The sequence below is a fragment of the Elephas maximus genome, chromosome 12 (assembly GCF_024166365.1).
Source record: "Elephas maximus indicus isolate mEleMax1 chromosome 12, mEleMax1 primary haplotype, whole genome shotgun sequence".
NCBI lineage: Eukaryota > Metazoa > Chordata > Mammalia > Proboscidea > Elephantidae > Elephas > Elephas maximus.
In genome coordinates this window covers 19,269,299-19,292,812 of record NC_064830.1, presented here as the reverse complement: position 1 = coordinate 19,292,812, position 23,514 = coordinate 19,269,299, and the positions used below count along the sequence as shown (strand labels likewise).

Genomic DNA, 23,514 nt, shown 5'->3' with positions numbered 1-23,514 from the left:
CATATCAAAAAAATAATTCACCACGACCAAGTAGGATTTATACCAGGTATGCAAGGCTGGTTTAATATTAGAAAAACCATTAATGTAATCCACCACATAAATAAAACAAAAGACAAAAACCACATGATCTTATCAATTGATGCAGAAAAGGCATTTGACAAAGTCCAACACCCATTTATGATAAAAACTCTCAGCAAAATAGGAATTGAAGGAAAATTCCTCATCATAATAAAGGGCATCTATGCAAAGCCAACAGCCAACATCACTCTAAATGGAGAGAACCTGAAAGCATTTCCCTTGAGAACCGGAACCAGACAAGGATGCCCTTTATCACCGCTCTTATTCAACATTGTGCTAGAAGTCCTAGCCAGAGCAATTAGGCTAGACAAAGAAATAAAGGGCATCCAGATTGGCAAAGAGGAAGTAAAATTATCTCTATTTGCAGATGACATGATCTTTTTTTTGATCTTATACACAGAAAACCCCAACGAATCCTCCAGAAAACTACTGAAACTAATAGAAGAGTTTGGCAGAGTCTCAGGTTGTAAGATAAACATACAAAAATCACTTGGATTCCTCTACATCAACAAAAAGAGCATCGAAGAGGAAATCACCAAATCAATACCATTCACAGTAGCCCCCAAGAAGATAAAATACTTAGGAATAAATCTTACCAAGGATGTAAAAGACCTATACAAAGAAAAGTACAAAGCTCTACTACAAGAAATTCAAAAGGACATAGTTAAGTGGAAAAACATACCTTGCTCATGGATAGGAAGACTTAACATAGTAAAAATGTCTATTCTACCAAAAGCCATCTATACATTTAACGCACTTCCGATCCAAATTCCAATGTCATTTTTTAAGGTGATAGAGAAACAAATCACCAACTTCATATGGAAGGGAAAGAAGCCCCGGATAAGCAAAGCACTACTGAAAAAGAAGAAGAAAGTGGGAGGCCTCACTCTACCTGATTTCAGAACCTATTATACAGCCACAGTAGTCAAAACAGCCTGGTATTGGTAAAACAACAGGCACATAGACCAATGGAACAGAATTGAGAACCCAGATATAAATCCATCCACATATGAGCAGCTGATATTTGACAAAGGACCAGTGTCAGTTAATTGGGGAAAAGATAGTCTTTTTAACAAATGGTGCTGGCATAACTGGATATCCATTTGCAAAAAAATGAAACAGCACCCATACCTCACACCATGCACAAAAACTAACTCCAAGTGGATCAAAGACCTAAACATAAAGACTAAAACGATAAAGATCATGGAAGAAAAAATAGGGACAACCCTAGGAGCCCTAATACAGGGCATAAACAGAATACAAAATATTACCAAAAATGATGAAGAGAAACCAGATAACTGGGAGCTCCTAAAAATCAAACACCTATGCTCATCTAAAGACTTCACCAAAAGAGTAAAAAGACCACCTACAGACTGGGAAAGAATTTTCAGCTATGACATCTCCGACCAGCGCCTGATCTCTAAAATCTACATGATTCTGTCAAAACTCAACCACAAAAAGACAAACAACCCAATCAAGAAGTGGGCAAAGGATATGAACACACATTTCACTAAAGAAGATATTCAGGCAGCCAACAGATACATGAGAAAATGCTCTCGATCATTAGCCATTAGAGAAATGCAAATTAAAACCACGATGAGATTCTATCTCACGCCAACAAGGCTGGCATTAATCCAAAAAACACAAAATAATAAATGTTGGAGAGGCTGTGGAGAGATTGGAACTCGTATACACTGCTGGTAGGAATGTAAAATGGTACAACCACTTTGGAAATCTATCTGGCGTTATCTTAAACAGTTAGAAATAGAACTACCATACAACCCAGAAATCCCACTCCTGGGAATATACCCTAGAGATACAAGAGCCTTCATACAAACAGATATATGCACACCCATGTTTATTGCAGCTCTGTTTACAATAGCAAAAAGCTGGAAGCAACCAAGGTGTCCATCAACGGATGAATGGGTAAATAAATTGTGGTATATTCACACAATGGAATACTACGCATCGATAAAGAACAGTGAGGAATCTGTGAAACATTTCATAACATGGAGGAACCTGGAAGGCATTATGCTGAGCGAAATTAGTCAGAGGCAAAAGGACAAATATTGTATAAGACCACTATTATAAGATCTTGAGAAATAGTATAAACTGAGAAGATCACATACTTTTGTGGTTGGGGGGGGAGGGAGGGAGGGTGGGACAGGGTTTTTTTACTGATCAATTAGTAGCTAAGAACTGCTTTAGGTGAAGGGAAAGACAACACTCAATACATGGAAGGTCAGCTCAAATGGACTGGACCAAAAGCGAAGAAGTTTCCGGGATAAAATGAATGCTTCAAAGGTCAGTGGAGCAAGGGCGGGGGTTTGGGGACCATGGTTTAAGGGGACTTCTAAGTCAATTGGCAAAATAATTCTATTATGAAAACATTCTGCATCTCACTTTGAAATGTGGCGTCTGGGGTCTTAAATGCTAACAAGCGACCATCTAAGATGCATCAATTGGTCTCAACCCACCTGGAGCAAAGGAGAATGAAGAACACCAAGGTCACACGACAACTAAGAGCCCAAGAGACAGAAAGGGCCACATGAACCAGAGACCTACATCATCCTGAGACCAGAAGAACTCGTTGGTGCCCGGCCACAATCGATGACTGCCCTGACAGGGAGCACAACAGAGAACCCCTGAGGGAGCAGGAGATCAGTGGGATGCAGACCCCAAATTCTCATAAAAAGACCATACTTAATGGTCTGACCGAGACTAGAGGAATCCTGGCGTTCATGGTCCCCAGACCTTCTGTTGGCCCAGGACAGGAACCATCCCCGAAGACAACTCATCAGACATGAAAGGGACTGGTCAGTGGGTGGGAGAGAGATGCTGATGAAGGGTGAGCTAATTATATCAAGTGGTCACTTGAGACTGTGTTGGCATCTCCTGTCTGGAAAGGGGATGGGAGGATAGAGAGAGTTGGAAGCTGGCAAAATTGTCACGAAAGGAGAGACTGGAAGGGCTGACTCATTAGGGGGAGAGCAATTGGGAGTATGGAGTAAGGTGTATATAAACTTGTGACAGTCTGAGTTGATTTGTAAACATTCACTTGAGGCTTAATAAAAGTTAATATAAAAAAAAAAAAGAAGCATGTCTCTGAGGTCTTTTATGTACCTGGTTCTAAGGGATCCTATGTTCTTAACTCTGACTGGGGAAGAGGGTAAGAAAGTGGGCCAAATACATGCAAATTAGGCATTGCTAATCATCATTATCATCGCTACTTATATAGCACTTACTATGTTCCAGGGTGACACTTTTATATATTTTGCATATGTTATCTCATTGAATCCTCACAACCCCGTGAGACAGGTTAATAACTTTCCTAAGGGTCTTCCAGTTAGTAAGGGGCCCCTGTAACCAGTTGCTCTTGAAGCAACCCTGACTCACAGTGACCCCACGTGTGTCAGAGTAGAACTGTGCTCCACAGGGTTTTCAATTGCTAGTTTTTTAGAAGTAGACCACCAGGCCTGTCTTTGCCAGGTGTCTCTAGGTAGACTCGAACCTGCAACCTTTCAGTTAGCAGCTGAGCACATTAACTGTTTTCACCACCCAGGGACTCCTACTAAGTTGCAGAGTCAGATTTTTAACTTAATCTCAACTCTCTCTGTGTGTGTGAGAGAGAGAGAGAGAGAGAATTTCCTTTATGTTTCCAAAGTTGAGCAAAAGAAAATTGGTTAATTAAAGGTTGTGGTTAGCTGAATTTCAGTTAAGACTTTACAGTATTTCGCACTCATGCTAATACCTCTGATTATGTCACACCCCATGCTTAAAAACCTTCATTGAGAAATAATTATGGGATGTACTGAAAGAATGTAGTATGAATTTACAAAGAGAAAAATTGGAAGCAACTGATAGGCTGATTAAATGATGCTGTATTCTTACAATATAGCCATAAAAATTACATTGTGCAACAGTGGTTTCGGGACGTGTTCGGGGTGTCCTACAGGGAATCTCAAGGATTGGGGCGGGCATTAGGGCCGCCACTCATGCTGTTTCATTAGAACAGCTCTGCTTTTGGCTTTTGGTTTTTGTCTTTGGCTTTTGGCTTTTGAGGTTTCTGGTAAAATTCGGTTTGCACTGGAGCCCTGGGCAGATTGTATTCATTCCTCTGTCCTCTAAACAAGATGACTTTCAGTACAGAAAAGTTTTAAAAACCATTATTGCAAAAGAAGTCTTAATGACCAAGAAATATAGTCATGGACTTATAAAAGAATAAGTGTTTGATATTTCTGTTTGGGGGGAAAAAGAAATATGTATATAGAGAACAATTGGAAATCTATCCATGTATCAGAACATCAGTAACTGTATGGATTTGTGTTTTCCTCATTTGTGTTTTTTTAAGTACTGTATGTACAATGTAAAGTGTATTATAGCTAATGAGAGCAGAATAAACTACAAATTCCTTAGCATGTCCTTTAAGATTCTCCACAATCTGACAAATGTCTTCCTAGACTCCTTGCTAAACCTCAATTCATCAGAGTCATAATTTCTAGTCCAAAAGAATTACTCACTGTTTCCTGAATAAGTCCTGTGCTTTGCTGCTCCCACACTTTTCTCGGGCTGTGTCCTTAGTCTAGAATTCCCTAATCAGCCACCTTTACTTCCTATTGGAATTCAACCCATTCAAATAGTATATGATGTAATATAAGTTAAAGAAAAAAGGACTCAAAACTATATATGTGTATGTGTGTGTCTATATACATATGCATGTATATATATAGTTATATATTTCGACTTGTTAGAGAAAAAACTGGAACAATGTAAGTCATTTATAGTGGTAGTATCTGCATATTGAAATTATAAGGCTTTTTTTGTTTGCTTTTTACATTTTATTATATTTCCCAGATTCATAGGTCTCTTAAAATTGTTAAAAGAAAGAAATTATACCCATTATTAAATCTGTGTCAAACGCTAGCTAGCAACTCCAGAAACCTTGCATTTAAAAAAAAGTCATAATTTCTTTTTAAAGTTTTCTAGCCTGTGTCTCATACAAATTTAATTATATCCACATGTTACACAATGTAGTACACAGAGTACTGAATCCGGAATCGGAAGACCTGAGGTTAAATTCTGGTGTCACCTTTTACTAGCCCGTGGCTCTGCAAGCCACAGCTCTTAGCTTCTGATTCCTCACAGGATTGGAGGGAGGAATAACTGAGACAAAGTAAATATGCTCTGTAAACTGTAAACCAGTTAACCAGTTGCCTTCAAATCGATTCTGACTCATGGCGACCCCAGGTGTGTCAGAGTAGAACTGTACTCCATAGAGTTTTCAGTGACCAATTTTTCAGAAGTAGATCACTAAGCTTTTCTTCTTAGGCACCTCTGGGTGGGCTCAAAATGCCAGCCTTTTGGTTAGCAGCTGAGTGTGTTAACCAGGGACTGTAAAGTGATGTTCAAAAGTATTCCATGTCGGGTTCCTCTACGGATCTGAAGCTCAGTCATCTCATACTACCGGCTGCAACAACGCTAGACAACAAATGGCTGTTGAATTAAATCTCCTGGAAGTTCCAAAAATAGAGCAAAAAAAATCTCTTCATATCCTGAAATGTTACCAGTAAACCACATAGCTAATAAAGGCTGTGCTCTAGAGAGCTTATAAATTTTCATCAAGATTTTATTTTCCTTTGCTGTTCCCAGAACTTGTGGCTGTTCAACCATTGAGTCAGGAGTCAATGGCTCCAGCGCAGCCTGAGGTGGAGCGCTCTTCGGTCTTCTTAAAAACAAAAAATTAAAGACCAGGGAAACATTGACACTGAAGATTACACTGGAGCCCTGGGCAGAGCCTATTCATTCCGCACTTCCCTGAACGGGGTGACTCCCAGAACAGAACCCAGTGTGGGAGTCTACCTGGGAATGGCCTTTGTTGATTGAATTGACTCCTAGAAAGGCAGAGTGGGCGGGACAGACCTCTGAGCTGTCTAGTCCAGCCCTCTTATTCCTCAGAGGGAGATACTGAATCCCTAGGATGGGAAGCAACTTGCCAGGGCCACATGTGACTTAGTGACAACTAGTTAGCACTGGAACTAGAGCTTATACCAGTGTTGTTGTTCAGCTCAGTTCAGATTGCTTTAAGGAAGCAGAAACTCCCACTGTGCTCCAAGCATCCTCACCAAGTACAGCCTGGCCATCAACCGTCCTCGGTAAATGTTTATTATTTATTATTAATGAATCAATGCCTATCTTTCTTTAAGACCCCCCGAAGAGATTCTTTTCAGACTAAGAAAGAACCAACCGCCTTGCCAGGGTGAGGCTTTGTCAGCTCTGAGGTGACTTATAAACATTAGCTGTCATTGTTCTGTTAAGGGTAGAAGCATGATGTTGAGAACCAAGCAAAGCAGATGGACCACTTGAAGGAAGATCTGCTAAACAGAGGGAAGAAAGGACTGGGGGTAGACTCCAATGTTGCCAGAGCTTCTGGATTTTTTTTATTAAGTTAGAAATCTCACTTTTCTGAGGTGCTCTGTATGTTTTATATTGTTGTTGTTAGTTGCCGTCAAGTTGATTCTAACTCATGGCAACCCCATGTATGCAGAGGTGGGTTCAAACCACCACACCTTTTCGCTAGTAGTTGAGCACTTAACTGCTTGTGCCACCCAGGGACTCCCCTAGAAATCCTCACTTTTAAAAAGAACTCTAGATTTTTAAATGCTGACTCAAAATGTTTTAAAATATTCAGAGGCCAAACAAATAAGTCTGTCAATGGGTGGCTAATCTGTCTGCCACCTCCAGGATAGACATTAGTTTGACCAATGATAAATGAAATCTGCTTGGTGTGGTACAAAGATCCTTCAGATTTAGACCATGACTAGCGGAGTGATTTACTTCGTCTGTCTAAATCTCAGGTTCCTCATCCACAATATAGAAACCACAATATCTAGCTCACAGGGTTGTTGAGAGAGTTAAATAATGTAGGGGGAAAGTACTTTGTAAAGCATTGTACTAAGAGTTAATATAAAAAGAATAATGATACATAAAATGATCTCTTTAAGACACCAAGGTTATAATTCTGGGTTTAAGACACACAACCACAGGAATTAACTCCTTGAACTGCATTCAAGACCCTAAACAAGAATACTAGGGAGTGCTAAGCATTTTTGAGCTCAGTTTGCACGTATTAGAATATTTGTTGCAATGACAAGGTATGGTGGAATGAGACTAGAACTATAAATCAGAATTCCGGTCCCCGGGGAACGTCTTTCTTTGCTCTAGGCCTCAGTTTCTCTATCAACAGTATGAATGTATTGGACCAGACTCCTTTCAGCTCCAAAGGTCTCAGATTTTGTCTTAGTTATCTAGTGCTGCTATAACAGAAATAACACAAGTGGATGGCTTTAACACACACACACACACAACAGAGATTTATTCTCTCACACTCTAGGAGTCTAGAAGTCCGAATTCAGGGTTCCAGCTCCAGGGGAAGGCTTTCTTTCTCTGTCACCCCTGGGGGAAGGTCCTTGTTATCAATCTTCCCCCTGGTCTAGGAGCTTCTCAGCTCAGGACTCCCGATCCAAAGGATGCACACTCCTGGCTCTTCTTGCTTGATGGCAATGAAGTCCCCTTGTCTCTCTGCTCACTTCTGTCTTTCATATCTCTAAAGAGATTGACTCAAGATACATCCTAATCTTGTAGATTGAGTCCTACCTCATTAAAATAACTGCCACTAATCCCACTTCATTAGCATCATACAAATAGGATTTACAACATATAGGAAAATCACATCAGATAACAAAATGGTGGACCAATCACACAATACTGGGAATCATGGCCTAGCCAAGTTGGCACACATTTTGGGGGGACACAATTCAATCCATAAAAGATTTTAACAGCCATGTAAGCAGGGCTGAGACAATAGCCCATTCTGACATTTCTGAAAAGGAAGAGGTATCAGTCTCCTAGAGCTGCTATAACGAAGTACCACAAACTAGACAGCTTAAAACAACAGAAATGTATTCTTTCACAATCTGGAGGCTTGAAGTCTGAATTCAGGATGTCAACAGGGCCCTGCTTTCTCTGGAGGCTCTAGTGTTAAAAATGCTTCCTCGTTTTTTCTAGTTTCTAGTAGTTCCAGGCATTCTTTGGCTTGTGGCAGCAAAAATGGTGCCTCCATCTCCATTTGCCGTCTTCCCTCTGTGTCTGCCTGTGACTCCTCTCTTTTTATAGAGACACCAGTCATATTGGGTTAGGGTCCACCCTACTCCAGTATGACCCGTTAACTAATTACATCTGCAAAGACCCTGTTTCCAAATAAGTTCACATTCACAGGTATCGGGGGTTAGGATTTCAGCAAATCATTTTGGGGGACACATTAACCCATAGCAGAAGGCAAGAGAGAAATCTGATTGACTGGGTAATGTCTTTGTGGCCCTGACTCACGCCAGCTCACCTTCCCAGTGCTCCAGCTTGAGCCCTGCCATGGAGACCCACCTGCACAGACAGCTGGGGCAGCAGCTGGGTCCTCGTGAGCCAGTCTTCAGTGAGTTGATGCTGCCACATTGATAGCAAGGACTTCTGCCTTTTCTTCGGTAACCGTGACCCAGGCTCTGAAGGAAGCTGAGTGGGTAAAGGCCAGCATAGGTGGATGGGCTGACTTAGGGCCTGGATTGAATGCTCTGATTAAAATCAGATGGGGGAGGCAGAGAAACACTAGCCAGATGGAGGATCCAACAGGAACTTAGGAGGCTTTGCTTTCTTCCTCTCTGAGATGAGGGGTGCATACCAGATAATTTCCAACAGTAATAATAGCACTGGACTCTGGCCCGTGTTTAAAACTTTGCGAAATGCTTTCACATACATTGTCTCATTATGGAACAAGTGTTACCCCTTTGCTACAGTTGGGAGGCCCTTCACTAACTGCTAACTGAAAGGTTGGCAGTTTGAGTCCACTTAGAGGCACCTCAGAAGAAAGGCCCAGCGATGTACTTCTGAAAAACCAGCCATTGAAAACCCTGTGGAGCACAGTTCTACCTGGACAAATATAGGGTACCCATGAATCCGAGTTAACTTGACAGCAGCTGATAACACTACAGTTGAGGAAACAGAGGTTCAGAGAGGCTATATAATTTCCCAAAGACAAAGTAGGAAGTCAGGGGCCTGCACCCAGATCTTTGAGTTACTAGTCTAAGACTCTTTCCACAGTACTATGAACTGTATTTCTTGAGCACTTCCGTTGTGCCTGGCACCATGCTTAACACCTTTTACAGTGAGTTATTTAATCTTTACAACAACTTTACAGGACAGATTGTTTTACTGAGGAAAAACCAAGGGAAAAAGAAGTTAAGTAGCTCTAGGGTTTGGAGTCAGATCCTTCTAAATCCGGAGTATGAGCTCTTAGTCCTCCTCCCCCAGATACCTGGAAGAGCAGGTCTTTGGTTCTGTGACCGCATCTGTGATGTTGTGGGAGCCCTCTTAGCTTTGCTCTTGTGATCTCACCCTTTGTCTCCTTCTAACCCCAAAGCCAGAACCACGTGGCATGAGCTGACTCCCTTGCTGCATGACCTTGGACAAGTCTTTTAACCTCTGTGGAGTTAGCTTCCCCATCTATGAAAGGACAGGAGAGGCACAGGTGATTGCTGAATGCCTGCAGTTTGGTACCCTGGGCTCCTCTGGTATGTCCCTCTAAGACCAATACCTGTGTGAAAAACAAAACTCCCTGCTGGGTTCCCCTTGAAGTAGCACCAGAGACCTAATACTAAGGAAGAGCAGGATCCAGATTGGCCAGATGCCAAGCTGAACCCTGAGACCTACAGGGTGTTGTTCTGGAAACTTCTAAAATCTCCAGATTCACACATACCATTAGAGCATATAATTTCATCTAGCAACAAATGCCAGGCATGTTCTGAAAACATTTAAGGCCCCTCCTCAGACGTTTGATGAGCCCAGCATTGCCCAGAGGAGCCAAGCTGGGACCAAGACATGGTCCTGGCGGGTTTGGGCACTAGCCAAGTCCCCGGCTTCTGTGCCTCATCCATCCAATGGTATTTTAAGAAAGTGACACATTACCATGTATGGTGGCTTCCAGGTGGCTCATGTGAAACAGAAATTCTGAATAGAAAACTCTCTGAAGTCAAGGAACTTTCTGGGGGCATTTGGGCCCTGGAGACTGAACATCCTTATTCCTAGCAGCCAGGAAGCTTTTTTCAATATTTTTGCCCTGTCAGTTCCCACATCTGTGAACTCTTCCATGGAAAACGCTGCAAATGATGAAAGTCCCTCACTGTTGTTGTGTGAGCTGAGTGATCCAAGAGTGTTTTGTTCTGTTTTTTTTTTTTTTTTCCCTGCACATGAAACCCAGAGGAGCTTCCATATAAGTACAGAACATGGACAAGACATGATGGACATAAAAGCCTATCTTTGTTTGGCATCTACATCCTGGCAGGAGGGGGAGATGTTTTGAGATTAGAAACGAACATGAGATCTGGCTCTGTCATAATTTAATTCAGTTCAGTTTGACACGTTTGTTGACTGCCTTCTGCGTGCATGGCATTGTGGGAGGTGCCCTGTGAGAGGCCACTGAGTAAACCTCCAAAAGGAAAAGCAACTGAAGCTTACTGAACACCTCCTATGTTGCTGTTGTTGTTAGGTGCTATCAGTGTCTAACACAGTGCCTGACACATAGCATCTGCTCAATGAATATTCACCAAATGGGAACTTCTGCCAACTCTAGCGCTCAGTTACTCTATGCACATAACAGAAATCTAGGAAAACAACTTATTGATTTCTTTACTCTTGTCATTTTATTTATTTATTTTATTTTTATTGTGCTTTAGGGGAAAGTTTACAGAGCAAATTAGTTTCTCATTAAACAATTGATACACAAATTGTTTTGTGACATTGGTTGCCAATCCCTCGATGTGTCAACACTCTCCCCTTCTCCACCCCAGGCTCCCTGTTTCCATGAATCAGTTTTCCTGTCCCTCCTGCCTTCTCATCTTTGCTTTTGGGCTGGTGTGCCCATTAGTCTCCTATATATAATTGAACTATGAAGCATGTTCCTCACGTGTGTTATTGTTTGCCCTATAGATCTGCCTAATCTTTGGCTAAAGGTAAACCTTAGGAGTGGCTTCAGTACTGAGTTAAAAAGGTATCCAGGGGCAATACCCTCAGAGTTTCTCTAGTTTCTGTCAGATCAGCAAGCCTGGTCTTTTTTTTTCATGAATTTGAATTTTGTTCTACTTTTTTTTTTTCTACTGCTCTGTCTGGGACCCTCTATTGTGATCCCTGTCAGAGCGGTCGGTGGTGGTAGCCAGGCACTGTAAAGAATACCTTTGGAATACATACTCAGGGGTATAATTGCTGGGTCATATACTGGATTTGGAAACCCTGGTGGCATAGTGGTTAAGTGTATACTGGATTTGGAAACCCTGGTGGCATAGTGGTTAAGTGCTACGGCTGCTAACCAAGAGGGCAGCAGTTCGAATCTGCCAGGCACTCCCGGAAACTCTACTGGGCAGTTCTACTCTGTCCTATGGGGTCACTATGAGTCAGAATCAACTCAGTGGGTTTGGTTTGGTTTGGTTTTATACTGGATTTACCTAATTTAAGTTAGGTTAAGAAACCTAGATTAAGAATTTCCAGATTGCTCCAGAGATTGGCTGTACCAGTCCACACTCCTACAGCAGTGCATAGGGGCCCCTTTATATAATTGTTGTTGTCGTTAGGTACTGTTGAGTCAGTTCCAACTCATAGCGACCCCACGCACAACAGAACATTGCCCAGTCCTGAGCCCTCCTTACAATCGTTGTTATGCTTGAGCTCATTGTTGTAGCTACTGTGTCAATCCACCTCCTTGAGGGTCTTCTTCTTTTCCACTGACTCTGTACTCTGCCAAGCACGATGTCCTTCTCCAGGAACTGATCCCTCCTGACAACATGTCCAAAGTATGTAAGACGCATCCTTGCTTCTAAGGAGCATTCTGGTTGTACTTCTTCCAAGACAGATTTGTTTGTTCTTTGGCAGTCCATGGGATATTCAATATTCTTCGCCAACACCACAATTCAAAGGCGTTGATTCTTCTTCAGTCTTCCTTGTTCATTGTCCAGCTTTCACATGCATATGATGCGATTGAAAATACCATAGCTTGGGTCAGGTGCACCTTAGTCCTCAAGGTGACATCTTTGCTCTTTAACACTTTAAAGAGGTCCTTTGCAGCAGATTTACCCAATGCAATGCGTCTTTTGATTTCTTGACTGCTGCTTCCATGGCTGTTGATTGTGGATCCAAGTAAAATGAAATCCTTCACAACTTCAATCTTTTCTCCGTCTATCATGATGTTGCTCATTGGTTCAGTTGTGAGGATTTTTGTTTTCTTTATGTTGAGGCGTAATCCATACTGAAGGCTGTAGTCTTTGATCTTCATTAGTAAGTGCTTCAAGTCCTCTTAACTTTCAGCAAGCAAGGTTGTGTCATCTGTATAATGCAGGTTGTTAATGAGTCTTCCTCCAATCCTGATGCTCCGTTCTTCTTCATCTAGTCCAGCTTCTCATATTATTTGCTCAGCATACAGATTGAATAGGTATGGTGAAAGAATACAACCCTGACACACGCCTTTCCTGACTTTAAACCACACAGTATCCCCTTGTTCTGTCCAAACAACTGCCTCTTGATCTATGTAAAGGTTCCTCATGAGCACAATTAAGTGTTCTGGAATTCCCATTCTTGGCATTGTTATCCATAGACACGTGGGGGCCTTTATGTAATACCCCCACGAAATCCAACACTTGGATTATCCAGCTCTCTAGTGTGGGAACTGACACTTTGTTGTTTTGGTTTTCTTTTCTCTGATTACTGATGAGTTTAACAAAGTATACAGGTTTACCTTTTCTGTTTTCCTTTTTTTTTTTTTTTTTAATGTTTTCCTTTTATAAATTGCCAGTGTATTTTTGGAATGGAATTATATGGGTTTATTATTCTCTATATGTTGTTAGGTGCTGTCGAGTTGGTTCCGACTTATAGTGGCCCTGTGTACAGCAGAACAAAATACTGCCCAGTCTTGTGTCATCCTCACAATCGTTGTTATGCTCGAGCCCATTGTTGCAGCCACTGTGTCAATTCATCGTCTTCCTCTTTTTTGCTACCCTCTACTTTACCAAGCATGGTGTCCTTCTTCAGGGACTTGTCCCTCCTGATAACATGTCCAAAGTACGTAAGACAAAGTCTTGTTATCCTTGCTTCTAAGGAGCATTCTGGCTGTACTTCTTCCAAGACAGGTTTGTTCATTCTTCTGGCAGCTCATGGTATATTTGATATTCTTCACCAATACCATAATTCAAGGCATAAATTCTTCTTCTCCTGTCGTCCTTATTCATTGTCCAACTTTTGCATTCCCATGAGGCAATTAAAAATAGTATGGCTTGGGTCAGGCACACCTGTGACATCTTTGCTTTTTAACACTTCAAAGAGGTCTTTTGCAGTAGATTTTCCCAACGAAATACGTCGTCGTCTGATTTCTTCACTGCTGCTTCCATTGGCGTTGGTTGTGGATCCAAGTAAAATGAAATCATAGACAACTTCAATCTTTTCTCCATTTATCATGATGTTGCTTACTGGTCCGGTTGTGAGAATTTTTGTTTTCTTTATGTTGAGGTACAATCCATACTGAAGGGTGTAGTCTTTGATCTTCATCAGTAAGTGCTTTGAGTCCTGTTCACTTTCAGCAAGGTTGTGTCATCTATATATCACAGTTTATTAATGCGTCTGCCTCCAATCCTGATGCCAAGTTCTTCTTCATATAGTCCAGTTTCTTGGATTATTAATTAGTGAGCCCTATTAGTGATGCCAAATTATCTTATATTAAATTATATATACAAGGGCACATCACTGAGTGTTCTATTCTGTTTCATTGGTTTATTGGTCTGCTTTTGTGCTATTTTGATTAAAATATTTTGGTTGTTGTTAGGTACCATCAAGTCAGTTCCGACTCACAGTGACCCTATGTACAACAGAGCAAAACGTTGCCTTGTCCTGTGCCATTATGATTTAATTTTTGATAGAGTAAATCCTCCCTCCATTGGCTTTCCTTTTTCAAAGTTGACTTACTTCTTCGAGGATCTTTCTTTCTTCCATGTAAATTTTTGGGTAAGTTTATAAATTATTCTAAAAGCTCCAACTAAAATTTTGACTTGGATTGAATAAAATTTATAGATTTATTTGGAGAGTTGACTTCTTTATAATAGTGATATCTAAGAGCATAGATGTCTCCTCTCCCCTTTTTTGTACCCTACTTTGGGCCCATTATTAGAGTTTTATAATTGACTAAAGAGATCTTGTGTATTCTTAGTTAATTCTTACTCTACAGTGATTTTTTTGTTTGGTTAGTTGTATAGTTAAGTGTATAAATGTTCATATTAGCTATATCTTTTTTTCACATGTTGTATAAGTTTATTAATAAATGTGTTTATTTAGAAAGCCCAATAGAATATAAATCATTAGACTATTTAAGTCTCCAACTATTATTGTTGTCTGTTTCTCCCTTCAATTCTGTCAGGTTTTGCATTATGTATTTTGGACCTCTGTTGTTAGGTACATATATGTTAATAATTAATGTACCTTTTTAATGGATGGTCCCTTTCATCATTATAAAATGTCCTTCTTTGTCTCTAGCAACAATTTTATCTTAAACTCTATTTCATCTGATATTAGTATAGCCACTCCAGCTCTCTTTTTGTTACTGTTGCAAGGAATAGCTTTAACCATTCTTTTACCTTCAACCTATTTGTGCCTTTGAATCTAAAATGCCTCTTGTCGATAGTATATAGCTGGATCATGCTATTTTTTAATCCATTCTGCCAATCTCTGCCTTTTAATTGGAGTATTTAATCCATTTACCTTTAATGTAATCACTGATAAACTAGGATTTATGTCTGCCATTTTATTATTTTCTATATGCCTTATGTCTTTTTGTTCCTCTATTTCTCCATTGGAGCCCTGGTGGCAGAGTGCTTAAGAGTTTGGCTGCTCACCAAAAGGTTGGCAGTTGGAATCCACTAGCTGCTCCTTGGATACCCCATGGGGCAGCTCTATTCTGTCCTATAGGGTCACTATGAGTTGGAATCAACTCAACAGCGATGGGTTTGTTTATTCCTCCATTACTGCCTCCTTTTGTGTTAAAGAGATATTTCTTAGAGTATCATTTTAATTCCTTTGTTGTTTCTTTTATTATATCTCTTCAGCCATAACCACTATATCTTTTTGATCTATTGTTCCTTTTACCAGTATATAATATCTTTATCATTTATGGCACTTTTTCCCCTGAATTTTAGTTTTTCTAAGATTAATATAGTTGCTCCAAGTACATTTTGATTTATTTTTACTGTTTTATTATGAAAAAAATTTAACTTATAGAAAAGTTACAAAATGGTTACAATGTATTCCTATATACCTTTCATCTAGGTTCACCCACTGGTAATATTTTACACATTTGCTTTATTCGGCTCTTTCTCTCTGTGTCTCTGTCTCCCTATATATATTTATAATACAATTTATGTTATATCTTGCAATATATATTGTATATTAAAATTAATATATATTATGTGTCTTAGCTACCTAGTGCTACTATAACAGAAATACCACAAGTAGGTGACTTTAACAAACAGAAAGTTATTTTCTCACAGTTTAGGAGGCCAGAAGCCCAAATTCAGGGCACCGTCTCTAGGGGAAGGGTTTCTCTCTCTGTCAGCTCGGGGGGAAGGCCTTGTCTTTTTTCAGCTTCTGTTTTTTGCCTCCTTGTGGTGTGGCATCAATCTTCCCCATCTCTGCTTTTCTCCCTTGCTTGTTTAATCTCTTTTGTATCTCAAAAGAGATTGATTTAAGACATGTACCACACTAATACTGCCTCATTAACATAACAAAGAAAACCCATTCCCAAATGGGATTATAACTACAGGTATAGGAGTTAGGATTTACCACACATTTTTGGGGGGAACACAGTTCAATCCATAACATTCTACCCTTTGGTCTACAGAAATTCCTTACCTTCTCTAAATCAAATATGGGTGAGCCTTTAGATATATTCCATCCTGGAGCAAAATTCCTCTTTATTGTGAACCTGTGAAATCTAGATTACAAGTTATCTGCTTCCAAAGTACAATGATAGGACAGGCACAAGGTAGACATTTTCACTAAAAACAAATGGAAAAAATTGAGGAAGTAAAGGGATAATGGGCATTACATTACACTAACTCTCAAGGCTTGAAAACAGCGCTCTGTTCTTTGAGATCATCTGGACAATGGCTCCGCCATCCAGACTCTGGGTGCTGGCCACACCCTCCTGATTCTGAGTATAGGCCTCTCAGCTCTGGGAGGAGGCCCTACCTTCTAGGCCCACTAGTATGAAAACCTCACCCCTTTGGCTTCTGGTGGCCCCATTCCTCTAGTCCCTCTGAGTGGTAACCCCACCACCTCAGCCCCGGTAGGCTCCATTCTTCTGCCCTTTGGGCATGGCAGCCCTGCCCCTCAGCTTTGGACAGTGGACCCATCCTCTTGGTTAACCTTATTGGCAGCCCCACACTCTGGAACTGAGTTGGGGAGATCTGACTGAAATCTAGGAGGCCATGGCTCCACGCTTTGAAACCCAGGAGGCTGTGGCTCTATACTTTGAAACTGAGTCAGCTCTAGCTTCCTGTGTTCCTTGTAACAGTTCTGCTGATCTCCAAGCTGCTCTAGGGATGGTCCTTTTCTTGGAGACAACAGATGTAGCTACTTTGCCTTGTTTCCTGCCTACAGAATTCCAAGAGACAGATAACTTTCTTACATTTAGTCCGGTCTCTATCCCCTTCAGTCTGATGGGTTTTCTGCTGTGGTAGTTGGTTAGATCCATCAGTCATAGGCTTAATCTCTTTGACAAGGCTGTGTAGCCACATCCTTGGTGAAAATTCTAGAACACATGCCTTGAGTTTATACAACAGAATTTTCCGAATCTTTAACTTCTGTTTTCATTTTGCACAATTCATTTTTAAGCCCATCTCTTTCCTCTCACATTTTACTATAAGCAGCAAGGAGAAACACAACCAGCTGGGTGGTGGAAGAAGGTAGTTCTAAATACCAGCTACGACTACATGACTGGTTGTAGAAACAAGGACAGTAATTGTTATGAGTATTCCTTCCTCACGTGTGTGTGTGTGTGTGTATGGCAAATATCTTTGCTTTCTCCCCTCCCTTATCCCATTACCTATTATAAAATACTTTTTTAAAAGTCCAAAAAAAGTATATACAGCTTATTAAATTTTTACAAAGTGAACACATCCATGAAATCACTATACATATTAAGAAATAGAATGTTATCAGCATGCCAGAAGCCACTTTGTGCTCCTTTCCAGTCATTGCTCCTTAAAGGTAAATGTCCACCTGACTTCGATTACCATAGATTAGTTTTATCTGCTTTTGATCTTTATATAAATGTAATCATGGGTTTTTTAATCATACCATAGGTACTTATTTGTGTCTGGCTTCTTTGTCTCAACTTTATGTTTGTAAGAGCCATCCATGTTGTGTGTCAACCCGTTGCTGTTGAGTCAGTTCTGACTCATAGTGACCCTACAGGAGAGTAGAACTGACCCATAGGGTTTCCAGGGAGTGGCTGGTGGATTCCAACTGCTGACCTTTTGGTTGAAAATGGTTAAGCCAAGCAGCCAAGCCCTTAACGACTGCACCACCAGGGCTCCACGTTGTGTGCAGCAGTGGTTTATTTCACTTTCATTGTCATACAGTATTTCATTATATGAACATATCACAATATATTTACCTACTCTTTTGTGATGAACATATGAGTTATTTCTAGTTTGAGCTTATACAAATAATAACTGCTCTGAACATTGGACTTGACTCCTGGTGCATACATGCATGCATGTTTGTTGGATGCAAACCTAGGAGTGGAATTGCTGGGGCATGGGGTATGGATAACATGAGTTGGGATCAACTTGATGGCAACAGGTTTGGTTTTTGGTCAGTGTTCTTTAAAGGTTTGGTTTTTGGTCAGTGTTCTTTAAAAAGTTTTCTGACCAGAGGAATTATAGAAGGTTCTTGAGAAGGTGGCTTTGAAAGGACTATTAACAATGATCAGAACTCTACTAGGGGGAGAAAGGGGAAGAAATGCCAGGAAGAGAGAGTCCCACAGGTAACATCTGCAGACCAGAAAGTGATTGGTGGATTTCAGGAACAGTCTAGACTAGTGTGGCAGGACCATAGGCCCCTGGTGGATTGGTCATGGGCAGCCCTTAAAAAACCTGTCAGGGTGATTAAACCTCATGCCCTCCTTCTGCTTCTGATTTTCATCAGTAAGAGTGGGAGAAAATTAGTGTCTCTCCTACGGTGCAAAGAGACCATGTTAAGATATCTTAACTCATCAATATTGTGTTGGATTTTCTTTGTTTTTTAACCTTTGCACTTTCCTTCCTGTGAAGGATACAGAGAGTTATGAACCATGATCTCCTCCCTTAGAATTTCCTCTCTAGACATTAAAATAGTCAGTCTTGGTTGTATTGGTGGATGCTCTGAGTTCTGTGTCTCCCAGAGCCAGCTCTGTCCTCTCCCCGCAGCTGCCATGAAATGGACTTTCAAAGAGGACCACCTGTTGGAACACAGAAGTATATAATCCTTGTAGATCCAAGAGAGATACCCTGACAAGTTCAGATGATTATGGGAAAAGTCCCAGGCTCTCAGATTGTTGACACTGACAAACAGAAGTACCTCGTCCCCTCTGACTTCAGTGTGGCTCAATTCATGTGTCTCATCTAAATCCAGCTTCTAGAAAGGCAATCTTCCTGTTTGTGGAGAAGATAGTCCCATAGTACAGCCTAGCAATGGAACAATTTGATGAGAAGGAAAAAGATGAAGACAGATTCTTGTTTGTGGCTGACAGTGGAGAGAACACCTTGGCTTGTGAGGGCCAGTGTTAGCTAGCACCGTTCCTGCTTGTGTGTCTTGTACGTAGCTGGCCACTTTGAGTTATTACACCAGACCCTCTTCACATAGACCTATTAATGCTTTTACAATTGGACCTATTTCTTAATATACTGGAAAGTTTTATTTCCTTAGACTAGTAAATTGTCATACAGAGTTTTATTTTAAATTCCTCTTTTCTACATTGTCCTCATGGCCATACTCTCTGGGGGACTTGTTTCCTTAGTAGTTCCATTTAATGAAGATACTTCTGTATCGAAGTGAGGTAGATAAGGTATTAAAGTGAAAGGGAGAGAGATGATGCATTTATTCTGGATTATGTTTGAAGTGTAAGATGGCTAAGCATTTAAAGCACCCCAATTAGATCTTTAGCAATCAGAACACTTGCTTCACTAGCTTTTGCCAATTGCCAATCATGCTGGAGGAGCTAATCTGGTCCTCTTCCTAAAATTACTTTGGTAAATTATTAGCAATAAAATTTCCCCTTACAAAGCCAAAGGAAAAAAAATCAGTCTTAGAACTGGAGGAGAAAAAATTCTGGGCTGGCTGTGATGTGTTGCAGAGCCTTGGGTAAGTGACGTCATCTCCCTGGCCCTTGGTCTTCTCATCTGCAAAATGTTCCTTTGGTCCAGGTTCAAGCTGTAACCTCCTTCTAGTTTCAGTAAGGGATCCAGGACAGAGGGTAGAGCTGAGCTCTAACACTGGGCCACCTGGTCAATGTGGTGTCAGTGAGAATGAGGTAGGAGATGTCTCTGGGGTAGGGAGAAGAGTTCTGGGGCAAAGGAAGCTGATTTTACTGGTTATTACAGTGAGCCCATTTATCTGATTTGATTGGGGGACTTCAGAAGTCTTCTACCTTCTACACTTGGTCACCCCCAAATATGGGCCTGCCATGCTGCTTGAAATTTCACTCTCAGGCACTCCTTTGAACTAAGACATTGAATGCAGAAGGCTCGCATTAAAATGCCTAATGTTCCCATATAGGGTTATGTGCATACACTTGACCTGTAGCAATCAGAATACTTGCTTCACATGGAAAGGCCAAACTTTGACAGAAGGGCTGAGCCTGGGATAAATGAGGTGTCCAGGGCATTGATTTAGGAGGACATGCCCTTGTGAGACCATCTGGAAAGGATATGGAGCAAGACAGTGAAGACACTGGCAAGAACTATCAGAGCAGCAGACTAATATCGCCTTCAGGGAATGGGGCAATGGTACAGTCTCTGGTAACTGTTCCTCTCCTCTCCATTTCCACGCTCAGCATCCCAGTTCAGGATGTAATTCCTCACCTGGAATATTGCAATACCTTCTTCTTTAGTCTCGCTGCCTCCTCCCTTCTGTTCCAGTCCTTTCCTCACATGCAGCCAGAGTATCTAGAGCCCTTTAAAGTCTGTCTGCTATCTACTGAGCCCTAAATAAACTCTTTACCCTGGCATTCAAGGTCCTGTTCCTCCAGGATCCTGTCTCACCCACTTTGTCCACAGACTCTATAACCATATTCGCTGAGAAAAAAAAAAAAAACTGGGATGTGTGAAATGACAAGAATAAGGGTAGTCACACAATAGCAAAAAGATAAAACAACCTACCATATTTTTACACAAATAACACACGCCTTCTACAATTGTTTGCCAACCATGCCCTCCCCCATAAGGTATTTTCATAAGTGTTCTATGCCATTTTTTAAAACATGTTGCTGTAAAAAAAATTATCATAGCAAAACTGAATTCCGTCTGTAAAAACATGAAACAGGACCCATACCTCACACCATTACACAAAAACTAATGGAAAATGGATCAAAGACCTAAATATAAAACCTAAAACAATAAAGATCATGGAAGAAAAAAATAAAGACAAAGCTAGAGACCCTAATACATGGCATAAATAGAATACAAACCATAACTAACAATGCACAAACACCAGAAGACAAACTAGATAACTGGGAGCTCCTAAAAATTAAACACTTATGCTCATCAAAAGACTTCACCAAAAGAGTAAAAAGAGAACCTAAAGACTGGGAAAAAATTTTTGGCTGCAACATATCCAACAAGGGTCTAGTCTCTAAAATCTATAGAATATTTCAACACCTCAACAACAAAAAGACAAATAATTCCATTTAAAAATGGGCAAAGGATACAAACACACACTTTGCCAGCCATTGAGGCAGCCAACAGACACATGAGGAATTACTCGCGATCATTAGCCACTAGAGAAATGCAAATCAAAACTACAATGAGATAACATTGTATACCCGACATTACTGGCACTAATCAAAAAAACAGAAAATAACAAATGTTGGCGAGGTTGCAGGGAGACTGGAACTCTTACGCACTGCTAGTGGGAATGTAAAATGGTACCACCACTATGGAAAACAATATGGCACCTCCTTAAAAGCTAGAAAGAGAAATACCATACAATCTAGCAATCCCACTGTTAGGAATATATCCAAGAGAAATAAGAGCTGTCACACAAATAGACATATGCACACCCATGTTCATTGCAGCATTATTCACAATAGCAAAAAGATGGACACAGCCTAATTGCCCAACAACAGATGAATAGATAAATTATGACACATACACACAATGGAATACTACACAACAATAAAGAACAATGTTGAATCCACAAAACATCTTACAACATGGATGAGTCCGGAGGGCATTATGCTGAGTGAAATAAGTCAATCACAAACCCAAACCAAACCAAACTTATTGCTGTGGAGTCAATTCTGACTGATAGTGACCCCACAGGACAGAGTAGAACTGCCCCATAAGGTTTCCAAGAATCGGCTGATGGATTCAAACTGCCAACCTTTTGGCTAGCAGCCAAACTTTTAACCACTGTGCCACCACAATCACAAAAGGACAAATATTGTATGAGACCCACTATTATAAAAACCTAAGCAAAGGTTTGCATACAGAAAAAAACAGTCTTTGATGGTTATGAAGGAGGGGAGAAGTGGGGAGGAGAAATCACTAACTAAATAGTAGAGAAGTGTTAACTTTGGTAAAGGGAAAGACAACACACAATATAGGAGAAGTCAGTACAACTTGACCAAGACAAAGCCACAGAAGTTTCCTAGACACATCCAACCACCTTGAGGGACTGAGTTACTGGGGCTGAGGGCTAAGGACCATGGTCTTGGGGGACATCTAGGTCAATTGACATGACATAATTCATAAAGAAAATGTTCCACATCCTACTTTGTTAGTGTCTGGCGTCTTAAAAGCTTGGGAGCTGCCATCTAAGATATGTCTATTGGTCCCGTCCCATCCAGAGCAAAGGAGAATGAAGAAAACCAAAGATACAAGGAAAATATTAGTCCAAAGGACTAATGGACCACATGAACCACAGACTCTACCAGCCTGAGCACAGAAGAATTAGATGGTACCTGGCTACCACCACCGACTGCTCTGACAGGGATGACAATAGAGGGTCCAGGACAGAGGAGGAGAAAAATGTATGACAAAATTCAAATTCACAAAAAAAAGACCAGGCTTACTGGTCTGACAGAGGGACTCCCAAGACTATAGCCCCTGGACACCCTGCTAACTCAGAACTGAAGCCACTCCCAAAGTGGCTTCTCAGCCAAAGATTAGACAGGCCTATAAAACAATAACACATGTGAGGAATGTGCTTCTTAGTTCAATCAAGTATATAAGACCAAATGGGCAACACCTGCCCAAAAGCAAAGATGAGAAAGCAGGAAGGGACAAGAAAACTGGACAAATGGACACAGGGAACCTGGGATATAAAGGGAAAGGGGGATACTGCTGACACACTGTGGGGATTACAATCGATGTCACAAAACAATTTGTGTATGAATTTTTGAATGAGAAAATGATAACTAACCAAAAGAAAAAAAAGTTATATATTTGTTGTTTGGAAATAGTTGGAGAGACACTAAACTCAATCCTTTAATGGTTAGGGTAGAATGAGTTATAGGCAGGTAACAGGTGTGTCAGGTTCCCTAACAGCTCATGTTGTTACTATGTCCAATAAAATGGCACAGTTATCTTCCTGGTAAAGCCCTGTCTGAGGGAGTGTCAGGAATCAGGAGACTTGAGTCCACATTCCAGGTAGTGCTAGGTAGGGCTAGTCCTAAACCACTCTGGGCCATGCTTTCTTCACTGATGGAATAAAAGATTGGACTGAGTGGCTTCAAGGGTCTCTCCTATCTCTAAAACCCCGTGGTTCTATAAATGAGGGAAGAAGGAAGTAGACTTCCACAAGAACGTACTAAAATGGGAATCCTTGTTCTACTAACTCCTTAGATTGATTAGAGTTGTGACTTACTGTGGCAAAGAATGACAAGGGACATGGAACATAAGAACGACAGACCTGGAGCATAATTAGAATGGAAACCATATCTCCCATTCTCTTCCCCCAAGGCCCACTCCTGGACCATTATCAACCGGGATTGGCTGGGCAGCTGTTGTAGATAGATGCGCTATCCTAGGTATAATAAAAGCACCATACACACACAAAAATTCGGATAGCACGCTTATGAAAACACCTCACGGGGGGTGGGTG

The 23,514-nt window shown here is 40.8% G+C and overlaps 1 pseudogene; it reads left to right on the top strand.

Moving 5' to 3' along the window:
• Positions 1–18,625: 18,625 nt before the first annotated feature.
• LOC126086988 (gamma-aminobutyric acid receptor-associated protein-like 2) lies at positions 18,626–18,980 on the top strand (annotated as a pseudogene).
• The last annotated feature ends 4,534 nt before the right edge of the window (positions 18,981–23,514 follow it).